We start from the raw sequence: 20,932 nt of genomic DNA on the forward strand, positions 1-20,932 counted from the left end.
TGAAAAATATGTCAACAACACCCAGTTATCTAGCAAAACTGCCAGATAAAATATATTTTAACCATATATACACATATTACCACACATTTTTTGTTAAATAATACTTTTTTGACAGTGTCAATCAAAACAGTACATTTATTGACTAAATATTTTTTGGAGAGAAACAATTTTAGCAGTTGAGTTTCATAAATATACATATTTATGTTTATTTACTGAAAATTATGTCCCGCAAAACTGCCACATAAAATATATTTTAATCATATATACACATATTACCACAAATGTTTGGTTAAATAATACTTTTTTGACAGTGTCAATCAAAACAGGTCATTTATTGACTAAATATTTTTTGGAGAGAAACAATTTTATCAGTTGAATTTCATAAATATACATATTTATGTTTATTTACTGAAAATTATGTCAACAACACCCAGTTATCTAGCAAAACTGCCAGATAAAATATATTTTAACCATATATACACATATTACCACACATTTTTTGTTAAATAATACTTTTTTTGACAGTGTCAATCAAAACAGTACATTTATTGACTAAATATTTTTTGGAGGGAAACAAAGTTAGCAGTTGAATTTCATAAATATACATATTTATGTTTATTTACTGAAAATTATGTCAACAACACCCAGTTATCTAGCAAAACTGCCAGATAAAATATATTTCAACCATATATACACATATTACCACAAATGTTTTGTTAAATAATACTTCTTCGACGGTGTCAATCAAAATACTAAATATTTTTGGAGAGCAGCAATGTTAGCAGCTGAATCTCATAAATATACGTATTTATGTTTATTTACTGATAATTATGTCTGTACAGCACTTTGGCCAACTGGGGTTGTTTTTTAAAAATGTGCATAAATAAATAAACTGAACTGAACTGAAAAATAAAACATGTATTTTCTGTGTTGGTTACATTGTGTCTTTTCTCATTCAAAAAACTTTTATTGTGAAAGCGGTCTATTTTCCCATGATGCTTTGCACGCCTCACTCCAGAAAGTGAACATGTGTGCTAATTAATGGACTCAAATGTTTTTTTGTTGTTTTGCTGTGTGGTTTTTGTTGTTCAAACAACGCTTAAAAGACTCCCTCTTCACAAGTGTATAAGGTAGGTGGTCTAAGGCAAATAACTCCAACTATATTTAAATCATAGAAAAGTATGTGCGGTGTTGGGTATGCGACTGCTAGCTATGACGTATTTAGCTTAGCTTAGCATAGGCCTGTGTTATGTCTAATTTACGTGTGGTTCGGTTAATGTAGAAGAAAATAGCAACATTAATATTGTAAAATGGGTACACACTAAATTGGCCCTAGTGTGTGAATGTTGTCTATCTACCTGTGATGAGGTTAGTTAGCCCAACTAGTACAGTCATAGATATCTATTAAGTAGACGCAGCATTAGCTGCTGTGACGCGAGAAATTGAGCAGCCATCTTGAAGTGGTGATGATTAGCCGGCGAGCAACCTAAACTGACAGTTGACCAGAGGTGGGTAGAGTAGCCAGAAATTGTACTCAAGTAAGAGTACTGTTACTTTAGAGATTTATTACTCAAGTAAAAGTAAGGAGTAGTCACCCAAATATTTACTTGAGTAAAAGTAAAAAGTATGTTGTGAAAAAACTACTCAAGTACTGAGTAACTGATGAGTAACATACACACACATATATCATATCATATATATATATATATATATATATATATATATATATATATATATATACACACACACATGTGTATATATATATATATATATATATATATATATATATATATATATATACACACACACACACATGTATATATATATATATATATATATACAGTATATAATTTATATTTATTTATTTTGCCGTTTTTGTTTACATGTTAAAGGTGTTTTAATGAATATACATGCATGTTTAACACATATAGATTCCTTTCTTTCATGAAGACAAGAATATAGGTTGGTGTATTACCTGATTCTGATGACTTGCATTGATTGGAATCAGACAGTAGTGATGATAGCGTCCACGTTTTCAAATGGAGGAGAAAAAAGTTCCTCCTTTCTGTCTAATACCACATGAAAGTGGTTGATTTTTGGCATCTTATTTGTCCAGCTTCCATATTCGTTTTTATACACTTTACAAGAAATACATTGGCGGCAAACTCCGTAGCTTGCTAGCTTGTTTGCGCTGGCTTTCGGAGACTCTTGTTTTGAAAGCGCAGGCGCGATGGAGCGGCACTTTTATTGTGAAGACAGGAACTGTGCAGTCAGTCTTTAGGCTTTTGACGGGATGTACGGTTGAAATAAAAGGGTCTTTTTTCCTTCACACTTTTGATTGATTGATTGAAACTTTTATTAGTAGATTGCACAGTACAGTATATATTCCGTACAATTGACCACTAAATGGTAACACCCCAATACGTTTTTCAACTTGTTTAAGTCAGGTCATGTGACCCCTGGCTCTGTTTGATTGGTCCAACGTCACCAGTGACTGCATCTGATTGGTGGAACGGAGTGAACGTCACCAGTGACTGTATTTGTTGAAACGCAGGCACTATGAAGGTCTGTCTGACAGACCAAAACAAACAAAGCGTGCATTAACAGATCGATAAAAAATAGTAGCGAGTAGCGAGCTGAATGTAGATAAAAGTAGCGGAGCAAAAGTAGCGTTTCTTCTCTATAAATATACTCAAGTAAAAGTAAAAGTATGTTGCAATAAAACTACTCTTAGAAGTACAATTTATCCCAAAAGTTACTCAAGTAGATGTAACGGAGTAAATGTAGCGCGTTACTACCCACCTCTGCAGTTGACAGGTAGAAAACAAAGATGATGTTCAGCGTTTTCCTGCTCAAATGAGCGCACTGTTGAAAATAGGAATCAGGGGATTACTTTTCACAAGCAAGATTTAACATTAACGTACTATTGGTTGTATTTTGTGAAAAGAATATTACCACAGAGTTGAGAACGAGTAAATATCTTCAATAGTCCTGAAATCGTAGCCGCTAGCAAACAAGAGTATGACCATAATAGAATTGCTTGTCAATAGAATTGCTTGTCAATAAAATTAATTACATTTAAAAATGTCATGCTTGTCATGCCTTCAGTGTGCATATTGTATATAGTTCTCTGCAAACCTATGAAATGTTCTATTTTGTCTTCATTATTTTGTCGGAATGCACCAGAGTGCTTCATTTGTATGTGAAAATCACAAAGAAATCTTCTGGGGGAGGATGACCCCCCCTACAGGGGTTTGCTTTACAAACTTTCAGCCCCACCTAAAACAAAATTCACCAGCCGCCCCTGATTATGATGCATTCTCATTTTAGGCAAAGTATAAGACAATACTTTCTTAACAGTATAATAGTAACCAGGAATAAGTCTTCAAGTAACAATATTCAAATACTAACATTGTTGGGTAAAACAGAATTTGCTTTTATTCTGAATCCAGAGAAACAGATTGGTGGTTTTAGCTGATATAAAGACTTTCAGGTGTTTATGTATGTTTATGTTGAAGTATTTGGCAGACGCTTTTATCCAAAGCGACATACATAAAAAATACATATAAAACAATGACTGTAAACATTATCATTTAAGGGAAGAATGTAATAGAAAATATCAATACAAAGTATCAAGACAGAATAAACTACAGTCTATAGGTCCCTAAGATATATAGATATCTAATGTATTCATGCATTGTTTATGTAGGATATACGCATGTGTATATATAACCTAATCATATTGTTTCTTCAATTTAAAAATAGCTGACCGTTTATCTCCCCCTTCTCTGGGATTATATTCCCAGTTTTGATCTCGGACGTCTGGTCACTTATAGCATATAAGAATGTTCTATTACTGTTAAGCAAACTATGAATAATAAAACATGTGTCCTTTATCATAGCTACACGTATGACAAAAAAGCGCGTGAAAATCAGTGGTATTCAGTGAGGTAAGATGAATTAAATGCGCTGACAGTTCATTGCTCCTGCCAAATGAATTGCACTGAGTGGAGCGGATCACCACTCCAAGATGGCGGCCCCGTGTTTCGTCAGCGCCAGTAGGTAGTAGCGCTCGATGCTGCGTACCCTTATAAGACGTCTATGAGTACAGTGGCCAAAAAAGGTCACAATTGCGAAAGCCGAAACACAACTTCAAGGGACAACGGGAATGATATCGATCACGATTTATTTATTTATTTTTATTTTTTATTGATTAAATGTGTACACAAACATATATTTCCAATGTACACAAAACCAAGGCACTTTCAACTTAGCTCAACAATTTTAACCATTCACCAGGTTGAGCAGTTCTTGTCTTCGACACATGTCAAGGAAAGAAAATAAAAGCAAATACAAATAAATAGATAATAACAACGATAGAATAAGATACAAAATTCAAAAAGACAGACAAAAAAAGGCTACTCTAAATGACTTTACATTTCTCCAATAAAGATATCAATTTCAGGGCTTTTGTACTTTTTGTACCATTTTCAAAGGTTTAATTGATCATTTGAAAACATTAAGCCAATGTGAAAATGTAGGTTTTACTTTCAGAAATCGACATTTATGTGTAAAAAAATGTAGCTTGCAGCATAATAATGTCCCCAACAGGACAATGACCCCAAACACACGTCAAAAGTGGTGAAGGAATGGCTAAATCAGGCTAGAATGAAGGTTTTAGAATGGCCTTCCCAAAGTCCTGACTTAAACGTGTGGACAATGCTGAAGAAACAAGTCCATGTCAGAAAACCAACAAATTTAGCTGAACTGCACCAATTTTGTCAAGAGGAGTGGTCAAAAATTCAAGCAGAAGTTTGTGGATGGCTACCAAAACTTGCCAAGGGACATGTAAGCAAATATTAACATTGCTGTATGTATACCCTATTTTTCGGACTATAAGTCGCAGTTTTTTTCATAGTTTGGCCGGGGGTGCGACTTATACTCAGGAGCGACTTATGTGTGAAATGATTAACACGTTAGCGTAAAATATCAAATAATATTATTGATCTCATTCACGTAAGAGACTAGACGTATAAGAGTTCATGGGATTTAGCGATTAGGAGTGACAGATTGTTTGGTAAACGTATAGCATGTTCTATATGTTATAGTTATTTGAATGACTCTTACCATAATATGTTACGTCAACATACCAGTTGGTTATTTATGCCTCATATAACATACACTTATTCAGCCTGTTGTTCACTATTCTTGATTTATTTTAAATTGCCTTTCAAATGTCTATTCTTGGTGTTGGCTTTTATCAAATACATTTCCCCAAAAAATGCGATTTATACTCCAGTGCGACTTATATATGTTTTTTTCCTTCTTTATTGTGCATTTTCGGCAGGTGCGACTTGTACTCCGGAGCGAATTATAGTCCGAAAAATACGGTACAACAATTCTTCTCAACAAAAGAGGAGAAATATAATCTTAAAGAAAAATGTAATTTAAAACATTTGTATGCACGTTAGGGATGTCCCGATCCGATATTTGGATCGGATCGGCTGCCGATATTTGCCAAAAATTGCTTATCGGCAATGCATGGGAAAATGCCGATCCAGATCCAGTTTAAAAAAAACTCCGGTCCGTGTTTTCCAACGCACCGATTTAAATAATACATTCCACTTTTCTGCTGCTCCCTAATTTCCGTTCCGCATTTTCCAGCACACCTTCAACACATCCACATGTCTGTGAATTCTCACGCAGTTGCTTTTAGCTGCTGGCATTACACGACAGGCTCTTCTCACTCTTTCCTGTGTCTCCCTCTCACAGACAGCAGCGCACCTTCTTACACACGTCACATACTGTCACGACATACGTCACATACTGTCACGTCATACGTCACATACTGTCACGTCATACGTCACATACTGTCACGACACACGTCACATACTGTCACGTCATACGTCACATACAGCCGTGCGAGCAACGCTCCCTCTAAGGTGCTCGCCTGTGCAATTGCGCACTGTTTAAGCGTCCTCTGCGCATAGCAAATCTATGCCACGCACAAAATCTAATAAAAAAATAAGCGCATAACAATTTTCGACACACGGACACGACAGAGAAAACCGTTTTCGTCATCATTGTTCAAATATTGTGACGTCTGTCGAGACGCTTATCTCCATTCGGTGCCACACGCCCACACCATCAAGATGCTGAGGCAAAAATTTCCACATCAACACCGTTTGAAAAAATTAGTGATTTCCTTCTCTGCATGAAAGTTTAAAAGTAGCATATATTAATGCAGTATGAAGAAGAATGTTTTAATGTAGACATGCAAGCCCTGAAAGAACATTTTGAAAATCAAGACTACATTTCCTGCAAATGGGTGCATTTCTACCCTATATTTTAACTTTAGATTTATTCTCATATCAAACTCTTTTGGCTGTCTTTTTGACACTTACATCCGGCGCCCCCCTCCACACCCTGGATTATAAATAATGTAAATAATTCAATGTGATTATCTTGTGTGATGACTGTATTATGATGATAGTATATATCTGTATCATGAATCAATTTAAGTGGACCCCGACTTAAACAAGTTGAAAAACTTATTTGGGTGTTACCATTTAGTGGTCAATTGTACGGAATATGTACTTCACTGTGCAACCTACTAATAAAAGTCTCAATCAATCAATCAAAACACATAGAATCATCATACTGCTGTGATTATATGCATCAAGTGTTCATTCAAGGCTAAGGCAAAATATCCAGATATATATTGTGTATCGCAATATGGCCTTAAATTATCGCAATATTAAAAAAAGGCCATATCGCCCAGCCCTAGTTCAATGATGCCATTTCTGTTTGTCATGTATAATTTTGTCTATTTTGTGTTTATCCTTGAATAAACAGGTCAGTTTCTTGTTACCAACCATTGTGTATTATTCAAACTCCCCTAATTCAGCTGGCTAGTTGTTATCAAGAGTACTAAAACCCTTTTCAACATGATTCTGACAACTAAGTAGGCTAAATAACTTTAAACTTTAATACATGCTCGGATAGGCCAGTATCGGTCAGTATCGGTATCGGATCGGAAATGCAAAAACAATATCGGTATCGGATCGGAAGTGCAAAAACCTGGATCGGGACATCCTTAATGCATGTACAACACTTAAGACCTTCAGTATATCTGTATGTGGAATTAAATGATGGAATGGATTAAGCAAAGCAATGAAACAATGTACTAATATGATCCACTTCAAGAAACTCTTCAAACTTAGTGTTTACAAAGAAGAAGAACCATGATAAACATTCTGAATTTATTTCATCCATCCATTCTTTAATCCTCAAAATAATCTTACTTATCTCATCATATGAAATATGACTTACTTCACTAATTATTATTTATTTATTTGTTTTTATTGGGATTACTTATGGAGTATATTGTGAATAAATTGAGAACAGGAAGTGAACAAAAGTTTTAGCAACTGCTTCTTCCTACTCCTTTTCGAACATGTTGAAAAGAGAAACTGGAAATTGAGTGATGTATCATGTTGTATGCTTGCATGTTCCAAATAAACTCAAACTCATGTCAGAAAAGCAACACATTTAGCTGAACTGCACCAATTTTGTGGTCAAAAATTCAAGCAGAAGCTTGTGGATGGCTACCAAAAGCGCCTTATTGCAGGTAAACTTGCCAAGGGACATGTAAGCAAATATTAACATTGCTGTATGTATACTTTTGACCCTCACATTTTCAGTAGACCCATAATAAATTCATAAAAGAAGCAAACTTCATGAATGTTTTTTGTGACCAACAAGTATGTGCTCCAATCACTCTATCACAAAAAAATAAGAGTTGTAGAAATGATTGGAAAGCCATGACATGATGTTCTTTGCAAGTGTATGTAGGGATGTCCCGATCCAGGTTTTTGCACTTCCGATCCGATACTGATATTGTTTTTGCACTTCCGATCCGATACCGATACTGACCGATACTGGCCTATCCGAGCATGTATTAAAGTTTAAAGTTATTTAGCCTACTTAGTTGTCAGAATCATGTTGAAAAGGGTTTTAGTACTCTTGATAACAACTAGCCAGCTGAATTAGGGGAGTTTGAATAATACACAATGGTTGGTAACAAGAAACTGACCTGTTTATTCAAGGATAAACACAAAATAGACAAAATTATACATGACAAACAGAAATGGCATCATTGAAACTAGGGCTGGGCGATATGGCCTTTTTTTAATATTGCGATAATTTAAGGCCATATTGCGATACACGATATATATCTGGATATTTTGCCTTAGCCTTGAATGAACACTTGATGCATATAATCACAGCAGTATGATGATTCTATGTGTTTTGATTGATTGATTGAGACTTTTATTAGTAGGTTGCACAGTGAAGTACATATTCCGTACAATTGACCACTAAATGGTAACACCCCAATAAGTTTTTCAACTTGTTTAAGTCGGGGTCCACTTAAATTGATTCATGATACAGATATATACTATCAGATATATACTATCATCATAATACAGTCATCACACAAGATAATCACATTGAATTATTTACATTATTTATAATCCAGGGTGTGGAGGGGGGCACCGGATGTAAGTGTCAAAAAGACAGCCAAAAGAGTTTGATATGAGAATAAATCTAAAGTTAAAATATAGGGTAGAAATGCACCCATTTGCAGGAAATGTAGTCTTGATTTTCAAAATGTTCTTTCAAGGCTTGCATGTCTACATTAAAACATTCTTCTTCATACTGCATTAATATATGCTACTTTTAAACTTTCATGCAGAGAAGGAAATCACAACTAAAAAAAATCACTAATTTTTTCATACGGTGTTGATGTGGAAATTTTTGCCTCGGCATTTTGATGGTGTGGACGTGTGGCACCGAACGGAGATAAGCGTCTCGACAGACAATACAATATTTGAACAATGATGACGAAAACTGTTTTCTCTGTCGTGTCCGTGTGTCGAAAATTGTTATGCGCTTATTTTTAGGGCCCGCATGGCCCATTGTATAAGGACTCCCTTTGGGAGTCCTTATGCAATGGGACATAAGGACCTATTGAATTTGTAAGGTTTTATTATTATTATTCTTCCGCAACTTTGCGCTGTAATTTGACCCCCTTAACATACTTCAAAACTCACCAAATTTTACACACACATCAGTAATATACGGCAAAACTTTTTATCAAAAAACCAAACCTCAAAACTCAAAATTGCGCTCTAGCGCCCCTTAGAAAGAAAACTGCTTATAACTCCCAGTACAAATGTTGTAGAGACATGAAACAAAAACCTCTATGTAGGTCTTACTTAGACCTACTTTTCATTAATTAATTTCCTCGGGCAAAAATCAACAGGAAGTTGGCAATTCCCCCTTCAAGACAAAAATGTACTAAAAACAGTCACTTTTAACACGCTTCAAAACTCACCAAACTGAACGCACACATCAGGACTGGCAAACATTGCGATCTAAAAAAAACAACCTAACCCCAAATCTTAAAATTGCGCTCTACTGCAATTTTTTAATAAAACGCAAAAAAAACTGCTCCTCAGAAGAAAAAAATGACAAAACTGCCTGTAACTCCCACTGGGAAGGTCGGAGAGACATGAAACAAAAACCTCTATGTAGGTCTCACTTAGACCTACATTTCATAGATTGACAACCCTCAGCAAAAATCAACAGGAAGTTTGCAATTTCCCCTTCAAAACAAATTTTTTTTTTATAAACCGGTCACTTCTCTTCAAACATTATCTCCTCTGAGCGCGTTTGTCGTTTCAGCTTCAAACTAACACAGGAGAGAGATTGAACCCTTCCAAATAAAAGTTATCGAAATAATTTTTATAACTGCTCCGGTTTTGATTTTATGAGCCTTCAAAGAACCGCTGCGCTGATGATGCTGCGCTGCTGTTTTTTTAAGATGGCTGCTTACAAGCAGGATGCACCAGCGTGCCCACACAATGCAGACTAGGTAGGTACACTAGACAAAAGTATTGGGACACTTAAGCCGAAAAATGGACAAAAGTATTGGGACACTTGGGACTACAACTTCACAAAAGTATTGGGACACTTACGACTACAAGTAGACAACAGTATTGGGAAACTTATTACTACCACTGGACAAATGTATTGGGACACTTACACTGGTCAAAAGTATTGGGACACTTGTGGCTAAAACTTGCCTAAAGTATTGGGACACTTGTGGCTTAAACTTCACAAAAGTATTGGGACACTTAGGACAACCACTGGAAAAAAGTATTAGGACACCTACACTGGACAAAACTATTGGGACACTTAGGACTACCACTGGCCAAAAGTATTGGGATGCTTACACTGGACAAAAGTATTGGGACACTTAGGACTACAACTGGACAAAAATATTGGGACACATAGGACTACCACTGGACAAAAGTATTGGTACACTTACACTGGCCAAAAGTATTGGGACACTTAGGACTACAACTGGACAAAAATATTGGGACACATAGGACTACCACTGGACAAAAGTATTGGGACACTTAGGACTACAACTTGACAAAAGTATTGGGACACTTAGGACTACAACTGGACAAAAGTATTGGGACACTTAGGACTACCACTGGACAAAAGTATTGGGACACTTACACTGGCCAAAAGTATTGGGACACTTAGGACTACAACTTGACAAAAGTATTGGGACACTTAGGACTACAACTGGGCAAAAGTATTGGGACACTTAGGACTGCCACTTGACAAAAGTATTGGGACACTTACACTGGCCAAAAGTATTGGGACACTTAGGACAACAACTTGACAAAAGTATTGGGACACTTAGGACTACAACTGGACAAAAGTATTGGGACACCTACACTGGCCAAAAGTATTGGGACACTTAGGACTACAACTTGACAAAAGTATTGGGACACTTAGGACTACAACTGGGCAAAAGTATTGGGACACTTAGGACTGCCACTTGACAAAAGTATTGGGACACTTACACTGGCCAAAAGTATTGGGACACTTAGGACTACAACTTGACAAAAGTATTGGGACACTTAGGACTACAACTGGGCAAAAGTATTGGGACACTTAGGACTGCCACTTGACAAAAGTATTGGGACACTTACACTGGCCAAAAGTATCGGGACACTTAGGACAACAACTTGACAAAAGTATTGGGACACTTAGGACTACCACTGGACAAAAGTATTGGGACACCTACACTGGCCAAAAGTATTGGGACACTTGGGACTAAAACTTGACAAAAGTATTGGGACACTTAGGACTACCACTGGACAAAAGTATTGGGACACCTACACTGGCCAAAAGTATTGGGACACTTGGGACTAAAACTTGACAAAAGTATTGGGACACTTAGGACTAGCACCTGCCAAATACGCGGGCCCGAACAACGCTGCGTGCAGCTTTAATTTTTATTTGATTTTGTGCGTGGCATAGATTTGCCATGCGCAGAGGACGTTTGAGCAGGCGCGCACCTTAGCGGCTGCGCTAGCATCACAGCTAACATTGCCGATACGCATTTTTTGGCAAATATCGGCGGCCGATCCGATCCAAATATCGGATCGGGACATCCCTAAGTGTATGTAAACTTTTGACCACGACTGCATATCGAGATATAGTTTTCAGCCACATCGCCCAGCCCTATTTCCTAGTGTAGGAATGCAACGAGAGGTGTTAGCTTAATTTGTCTGCAGGAGATGTGCCATGTGACCATATGTCCGCATGTGTAACCACAACAAAGCATGAAAATATGGCACACTTGAAAATAAACGAGACAAAAGAGGTGCTGTTATCACGCCTTACGTCGTCTCTCGTGTTATTTCCCTCTGCAGCTCAGGAAATAAAGCATCCCCTGTCGGCGAACATGCCAGTGTTTTGGAAAACTACTGACTCTAGTGGGAGGAAGTAAGTGGAAGAAGAGCAGCACCAACTCGCTCCTCATCATCTATTTTCTCTCCTCCATCTCTATTTTTTCAAGTGTAAGTGATCATATTCTCCCCACCAACCTCTCAACGGCTTGAGTGATTTGCTAAGGCGGTGTGTGTGTGTGTGTGTACGTGTGTGTGTGTGTCTCATATTAGCCCTTTTTTCCATTAAAGCAATTTTGCCGCCTATTGTGTTCCTGAAGAGGACCTGGGAAGTCACTAATGGTGCCTTGCGTCCACACTTGCGCGCTCCCGCACGCGTTTCTCGGCGCGCGCTGCCGTCACCTGTCGCCTGATTGCTGTAAAACACGCACATTAGCATAGAATGAGACACATTATCACTCCTGATTATGGGACGCTAAGAGGTTTCGCGGGAAAATAAAGGACCTCGCACCTTTCCTCCACAAAGCCTGCTGCGAGTGAGATAAATGCAATGTTGTCCAACATCTGTGACACTGGCGCAACTCTGAAGACTCCACTGATGGTTTGAATGGCCTCTTGTTGTGCATGCTCACAACTACTCGTGTCAATACTACGCTACTTTTTCAAACATGTATTCAGACCCCGCTGCAACCTCCATTACAATACGTACTTTTGGTGTGCTTTGAATACACGCTGAATAGTTGCTTCTGTTCATTAATGTGTGTTTAGCGTAGGAGACTTAAAAATCCAATTTGACCTTCTCACCTTCTTCATCAAAGTGCTGGCACTCGCAACTTTCTTTGGCCCCACGGTGGCTCCTTTTGCAGTCATCTCAATAGTTAAAAAACAAAAACAGCCCGAGTCACAATTTTGCGGAGGATTCTTTCTTTGAGCACTGCGGAAGGATACGCGGGACGAGTTTGCTTTTGTCTTTTAATACCGATTTACGATTGTCAATATGGGTTCCGACAAAATAGGTCAACTTCATTAGCTTTAAGTGATCTAATAGAGAACATTACTAATGGTATCAAGAAAAACAAATTTGTTTTAGGAATTTTTATTGACCTGCAAAAGGCTTTCGATACCATTGACCACCAGATTTTGGTAAACAAACTGGAAAACTATGGCATAAGGGGAGTGGCAGGGAAATGGCTGAAGAGCTACTTGAATGAGAGACAGCAGATTGTTCAGATCGACCAACATCAATCTACACTCATGAACATAACCTGTGGAGTCCCCCACGGGTCGATACTGGGACCCACACTATTTATAATGTATATCAATGAAATATGTAAAGTATCAACACTGCTGAAGTTCATCCTCTTTGCTGACGACACAACCATTACATGTGCAGGTGACGACGTAAAGCAACTTCTGGCCTCTGTAACTGAGGAGATGATCAAGTTAAAAACTTGGTTTAATACCAACAAATTGTCTCTCAATTTAAAGAAGACCAAAATCATGCTCTTTAGCAATCGCAAAAGTGAAATACCCATCAGGATTGTTATTGATGATATACCAATAGAATATGTTCAACAAAATTCATTCTTAGGAGTGGTAATAGATGAAAATATATCATGGAAGCCTCATATAAATTACCTGAGGACAAAAGTTGCTAAATGTGTTGGAATGATGAGGAGATCATGTCATTTATTGAACACCAATGCTCTGCTTTTATTGTATCATTCATTTATTATGTCATATCTAAACTATTGTGTTGAAGTCTGGGGAAATTGTTATAAATCCCATCTACAGCCTTTAGTCACTCTGCAGAAAAAGGCCATTAGGATTGTGTCCAATGTTCACTACTTACATCATTCAAATCCACTATTCATGGAGTTAAAGCAACTTAAACTGCACGATGTGATCAATTTTAAAACTGCTCAAATTATGTTTAGGGCATCCCAAAACTCTCTACCATCCAATATACAAAACCTATTCCAGGATAGAGATGCTCACCATAGTTACAGTCTAAGAGGAAACAACAAATTATATTTTCCTAATTTAGAACAACTTTAAAATCAATGTGCATTTCAGTGCGTGGAGTCAGTCTGTGGGACAACTTAGGGGACGAGTTAAAAACCTGTTCTAACATGATTACATTTAAAAGACTGTTTAAAAAAGAAGTACTGAAGAAGTACGAGGAGGAAAGAGAGTGATGCCCTCAGCACAGAGCGATGGGAGAGAGGTGTATGGTCAGAGAGTGTTTGGGCCTGTGTGTGTATGTGTGTGTGTGTGTGTGTGTGTGTGTGTTTTGTCTCGTCTTGTCTTGTTTTATAGTAACAGTGGTACTATTGTATTGTTAGTGTACAGGAGCTTTTCTTGTTTTTGTTTGTATAGTATTGTTCTTGTATTATATTGTTTATGTTAAATGTGGAAAGAGTGAGAGGGGTTGGGATATTATAAGCATCTGCTTCATCCAACCCCTTTTCAAGCCTTGCATAAATGTCCCTGCCAAAATGTTTAAAAAAAAAAAAGTGTGTGTTGTTGTACTGTGCAGGTTTGAAATAAATAAATAAACAAACAAACACACAAACTTCAGCTTCTCCGGGACTCTACAGCCCGGATAATCACCAGAAAACCCATCACCCATGTTCTGCAAGAACTCCATTGGCTACCGTATCCAATTAAAAATAATTCGCCTCACTTTCAAAGCTATCCATAACCTTTCTCCGTCATATCTCTCTGACCTGCTCCATGTCGCCACGCCCTCACCTTCCCCAAGATCCTCTTCATCCATCCATAGCTCACTGTCCCCTTATTTAAAGGGGAACATTATCACCAGACCTATGTAAGCGTCAATATATACCTTGATGTTGCAGAAAAAAAGACCATATATTTTTTTAACCGATTTTCGAACTCTAAATGGGTGAATTTTGGCGAATTAAACGCCTTTCTAATATTCGCTCTCGGAGCGATGACGTCACAACGTGGCGTCACATCGGGAAGCAATCCGCCATTTTCTCAAACACCGAGTCAAATCAGCTCTGTTATTTTCCGTTTTTTTCGACTGTTTTCCGTACCTTGGAGACATCATGCCTCGTCGGTGTGTTGTCGGAGGGTGTAACAACACGAACAGGGACGGATTCAAGTTGCACCGGTGGCCCAAAGATGCCAAAGTGGCAAGAAATTGGACGTTTGTTCCGCACACTTTACCGACGAAAGCTATGCTACGACAGAGATGGCAAGAATGTGTGGATATCCTGCGACACTCAAAGCAGATGCATTTCCAACCATAAAGTCAAAGAAATCTGCCGCCAGACCCCCATTGAATCTGCCGGAGTGTGTGAGCAATTCAGGGACAAAGGACCTCGGTAGCACGGCAAGCAATGGCGGCAGTTTGTTCCCGCAGACGAGCGAGCTAAACCCCCTATCGACCCTAGCTTCCCTGGCCTGCTGACATCAACTCCAAAACTGGACAAATCAGCTTTCAGGAAAAGAGCGCGGATAAGGGTATGTCTACAGAATATATTAATTGATGAAAATTGGGCTGTCTGCACTCTCAAAGTGCATGTTGTTGCCAAATGTATTTCATATGCTGTAAACCTAGTTCATAGTTGTTAGTTTCCTTTAATGCCAAACAAACACATACCAATCGTTGGTTAGAAGGCGATCGCCGAATTCGTCCTCGCTTTCTCCCGTGTCGCTGGCTGTCGTGTCGTTTTCGTCGGTTTCGCTTGCATACGGTTCAAACCGATATGGCTCAATAGCTTCAGTTTCTTCTTCAATTTGGTTTTCGCTACCTGCCTCCACACTACAACCATCCGTTTCAATACATGCGTAATCTGTTGAATCGCTTAAGCCGCTGAAATCCGAGTCTGAATCCGAGCTAATGTCGCTATACCTTGCCGTTCTAACCGCCATGTTTGTTTGTGTTGGCATCACTGTGTGACGTCACAGGAAAATATTCACTCCCGCGGTGTACCTCAGGGGTCAGTTGTGGGACCAAAACTATTCAACCTATGTATTCAACAAGGGATGTATATCGGACTGTCGATATTATCAGCCAATAAATGCTTTAAAATGTAATATCGGAAATTATTGGTATCGAGTTCAAAATTATCGGTATCTGTTTCAAAAAGTAAAATGTATGACTTTTTAAAACGCCGCTGTGTACACGGACGTAGGGAGAAGTACAGAGCGCCAATAAAACTTAAAGGCACTGCCTTGGCGTGCCGGCCCAGTCACATAATATCTACGGCTTTTCACACACACACAAGTGAATGCAACTCATACTTGGTCAACAGCCATACAGGTCACACTGAGGGTGGCCGTATAAACAACTTTAACACTGTTACAAATATGCGCCACACTGTGAACCCACACCAAACAAGAATGACAAACACGTTTCGGGAGAACATCCGCACTGTAACCTAAACACAACAGAACAAATACCCAGAAACCCTTGCAGCACTAACTCTTCCGGGACGCTACAATATACACACCCCGCCCACCTCAACCTCCTCATGCTCTCTCAGGGAGAGGATGTCCCAAATTCCAAACTGATGTTTTGAGGCATGTTAAAAAAAATAATGCACTTTGTGACTTCAATAATAAATATGGCAGTGCCATGTTGGCATTTTTTTCCATAACTTGAGTTGATTTATTTTGGAAAACCTTGTTACATTGTTTAATGCATCCAGCGGGGCATCACAACAAAATTAGGCATAATAATGTGTTCATTCCACGACTGTATATATCGGTATCCAATATCGGAATATTGGATATCAGCAAAAAAGCCATTATCGGACATCTCTATATTCAACCTATGTATAAATAATATCAGCAGAACCAGAACAAAGCTACTGCTTATTCTGCTCTGGGAAAACTTACAAGAAGTAATTAAAACCTGTACGGTAGAAAATATTAAACTAAAAAGTTTTGATTAAAGCAGATTGAATTTAGGCAAAACCCAAAATAACATTATTTGTAAAAAGTAAGATAACTACTCCCAACACAAATAGATGTTGTAGACATTGACATACTAGAGGAAAACATTTTTTAGGACTTACAATAGACAATTAAATAAGGCTCACTACAGAACGCGCAAACTATTTTTTAAATAAAATACTGTAATTTATAGATCTTGTACACTTTTAGACCGCAATAACCACTTTACAAAGCAAACAAGTGAGATCAAATACAAATTTTAGGAATAAAATACATTTAAAATATTTGTGCACATTCACAACATTGAAAACAATTAATACAACATTTAGATTGATTGATTGATTGATTGTCATGACCAAAGTTCGGCCGTGCGATAACCGAGACCGTGTACCAAAACCAGAGCGTGTGAAATTATGTTTTGTTGTAATTGTCAACTTTTTATGTGTAAAAAGCAGTGAAAGAAAAAAAATGTAAAAATAAAAAAATAAAATAAAATTGTTATATGTATCCAGTGATTATACTATAACGTTATTTTCCATTTAACTTCACCAGTTTTAGATTATTTTTCAAAATCGCTGAATTTTCACATTTGCCGTTCAAATACTGAGAAGAGACGGTGCGGTGAACAGCAGCCAGTTGAGGCACGTCACTCAGTGCCGCAACATGGATTGCGCAATGACTCGGCTAACTGCTGGCCTGCTGTGCAGTGAGACTGTATTGCTATATGAATTATATTATACATTTCCATAGTTTAGTTAGCTGAGGTATATAATGTACAGTGTATTTTGTCAACAACTGTATGTGTGTAAAGTATTTCTTGTGCTGAGCGATCATAAAACGGCTGCAAAAGACGCACTGGCTGAGGCTCGCCTCCTGCACCCCCGCCGTAGAATTGTTATATCAACTAAAGCCCACACTTAAACTTTCCACGTGCAAGATTGAATCTATTTAAAAAAATTATTTCATAAGAAGCCAAAAAGTGCAAAAACAATAATGTTGGCGTTGGAGGAGTTGTGAATGACTGCAGGGACACAACATTAGATACACATGCAGACTGCAGGTGTACCTAATTCACAACTCCTCCAACACGAACATTATTGTTTTTGCACTTTTTGGCTTCTTATTAAATAACTTTTGTAACCTATTTTCATGGGCTTTCCTCTTTGTGATGTTAAGTTCCTGTTATGCGCTGTTATACAGTATATGCCTTGAGCTCTTATTTTGAAGGCGCTTAGAGCGGAAGTGATGTCACGTCGCGGAGGTTTTTGAAAGAAGGTAAATAAAGTGGTCCTCGTGTAAACTGGAGCCTCCGTGTTTGTTATTTTGTAGTTTCACACAGTATAGGCGACATTTATAAACCCTCGGTTACACTTTTTTAAATGGATTCAATCTTGCACGTGGAAAGTTTAAGTGAGGGCTTTAGTTGCGGCGCATGGACTTAATTTTTAAGTAAAGGTAAGACCATAATAACGTTTTTTTTATTAAATGTGCTTTTTTGTGTGCTACAGTTTGTATGTGTAAAGTTAAAGTTAAGTTAAAGTACCAATGATTGTCACACACACACTAGGTGTAATGAAATGTGTCCTCTGCATTTGACCCATCCCCTTGATCACCCCCTGGGAGGTGAGGGGAGCAGTGGGCAGCCGCGCCTGGGAATCATTTTTGGTGATTTAACCCCCAATTCCAAGCCTTGATGCTGAGTGCCAAGCAGGGAAGAATGCTGGTATGAGCTTTTAAACATACTGCTGCCAATCAAATGGTGAATAAGATACTCTTTAGGGTTCATATGTTTGTAAATCTGACTGTGATGAAGTCAGTGCCTCACCAGCCATCACTACACGGCACGTCACTGGTAAAAAGAAGTGGTAAAGTGCTGAGAGAGCATGACACGTAGTTAGCAATAGCCTAGTCGTCCCCTTCTTGAATACAGGAAGTGTCTGTCGTGTACAGCGGATGCACTGGACACTTGTTTGGGGGTAAAAAAGGTCTTCCCTCCGTGCTCTTTGCCATTAAGTCTAATTAGGTCCTGACACTTTTGAGAGGCCTCACTCATTTATAGACCTGGAAGAGGAACCATAGGGAGGAGGAAAGTGGACTTTTAACTATTTTCCTCTGGTCTGTTCCTTTCCAGCAGATTGGAAGCCAGCGGAAGGCCATGTCTGGATCCTGAAATAGGCAGACAGGGTCACAAGGTGATGGGCGGAGGAGGGGACTTCAGGGCGAAAAGGGAATTCCCGAACTTTTACCGGTGAGGTTCATTGTCTCACTTTTTAAAGAAAATATGTGCATGCATTGACCCCAAACAATTGTACGTGCTTCCAAAACACTTTTTTGGCCCTTTACTTGACTTCATGGTTTACCTCCCAGGGCACATTAGGCTTTTTGTGGCCCCAAACAAGATTTTGTTTGTGGCTTTTGCACTACTGTTCGTACAAACCCCGTTTCCATATGAGTTGGGAAATTGTGTTAGATATAAACAGAATACAATGATTTGCAAATCATTTTCAACCCATATTCAATTGAATATGCTGCAAAGACAACATATTTGATGTTCAAACTGATAAACATGTTTTTTTTTTGCAAATAATCATTAACTTTAGAATTTGATGCCAGCAACACGTGACAAAGAAGTTGGGAAAGGTGGCAATAAATACTGATAAAGTTGAGGAATGCTCATCAAACACTTATTTGGAACATCCCACAGGTGAACAGGCAAATTGGGAACAGGTGGGTGCCATGATTGGGTATAAAAGTAGATTCCATGAAATGCTCAGTCATTCACAAACAAGGATGGGGCGAGGGTCACCACTTTGTCAACAAATGCGCGAGCAAATTGTTGAACAGTTTAAGAAAAACCTTTCTCAACCAGCTATTGCAAGGAATTTAGGGATTTCACCATCTACGGTCCGTAATATCATCAAAGGGTTCAGAGAATCTGGAGAAATCACTGCACGTAAGCAGCTAAGCCCGTGACCTTCGATCCCTCAGGCTGTACTGCATCAACAAGCGACATCAGTGTGTAAAGGATATCACCACATGGGCTCAGGAACACATCAGAAACCCACTGTCAGTAACTACAGTTGGTCGCTACATCTGTAAGTGCAAGTTAAAACTCCTATGCAAGGCCAAAACCGTTTATCAACAACACCCAGAAACGCCGTCGGCTTCGCTGGGCCTGAGCTCATCTAAGATGGACTGATACAAAGTGGAAAAGTGTTCTGTGGTCTGACAAGTTCACATTTCAAATTGTTTTTGGAAACTGTGGACGTCGTGTCCTCCGGACCAAAGAGGAAAAGAACCATCCGGATTGTTATAGGCGCAAAGTTGAAAAGCCAGCATCTGTGATGGTTTGGGGGTGTATTAGTGCCCAAAACATGGGTAACTTACACATCTGTGAAGGCGCCATTAATGCTGAAAGGTACATACAGGTTTTGGAGCAACATATGTTTCCATCCAAGCAACGTTACCATGGACGCCCCTGCTTATTTCAGCAAGACAATGCCATCCACGTGTTACATCAACGTGGCTTCATAGTAAAAGAGTGCGGGTACTAGACTGGCCTGCCTGTAGTCCAGACCTGTCTCCCATTGAAAATGTGCGGCGCATTATGAAGCCTAGAATACCACAACAGAGACCCCCGGACTGTTGAACAACTTAAGCTGTACATCAAGCAAGAATGGGAAAGAATTCCACCTGAGAAGCTTAAAAAATGTGTCTCCTCAGTTCCCAAACGTTTACTGAGTGTTGTTAAAAGGAAAGGCCATGTAACACAGTGGTGAACATGCCCTTTCCCAACTACTTTGGCACGTGTTGCAGCCATGAAATTCTAAGTTTATTATTATTTGCAAAAAAAAAAAAAAGTTTATGAGTTTGAACATCAAATATGTTGTCTTTGTAGCATATTCAACTGAATATGGGTTGAAAAGGATTTGCAAATCATTGTATTCCGTTTATATTTACATCTAACACAATTTCCCAACTCATATGGAAACTGATGAGAAGTTTAGCTGAAAAAAGTATATAAGTATTTGTGAGGCAATTCAGTCCATCAAAGTAGAATAAGCAGACATTTGCAGAGCACGACGACCATGTTGATAATCAGCTATTGAAGTGACCTGTTACCATAATCACGTGGCACCTCTAGTGGTTGAGGGCCAAGTGTTTATGACGGGAGCCGGCCCTGCAGCACGCGCACCACTGGTGGGTGGCTCATTGTAAAATAGATTATG

At 38.5% G+C, this 20,932-nt stretch overlaps 1 long non-coding RNA gene across 1 annotated transcript; it reads left to right on the plus strand.

Moving 5' to 3' along the window:
- The first annotated feature begins 1,007 nt into the window (after positions 1-1,007).
- LOC133623546 (uncharacterized) lies at positions 1,008-18,955 on the plus strand. Its single transcript, XR_009817898.2, has 3 exons — positions 1,008-1,130; positions 11,799-11,945; positions 18,838-18,955. It is a non-coding gene; the product is annotated as an uncharacterized lncRNA (long non-coding RNA).
- Positions 18,956-20,932: the final 1,977 nt, after the last annotated feature.

The sequence above is a fragment of the Nerophis lumbriciformis genome, linkage group LG26 (assembly GCF_033978685.3).
Source record: "Nerophis lumbriciformis linkage group LG26, RoL_Nlum_v2.1, whole genome shotgun sequence".
NCBI lineage: Eukaryota > Metazoa > Chordata > Actinopteri > Syngnathiformes > Syngnathidae > Nerophis > Nerophis lumbriciformis.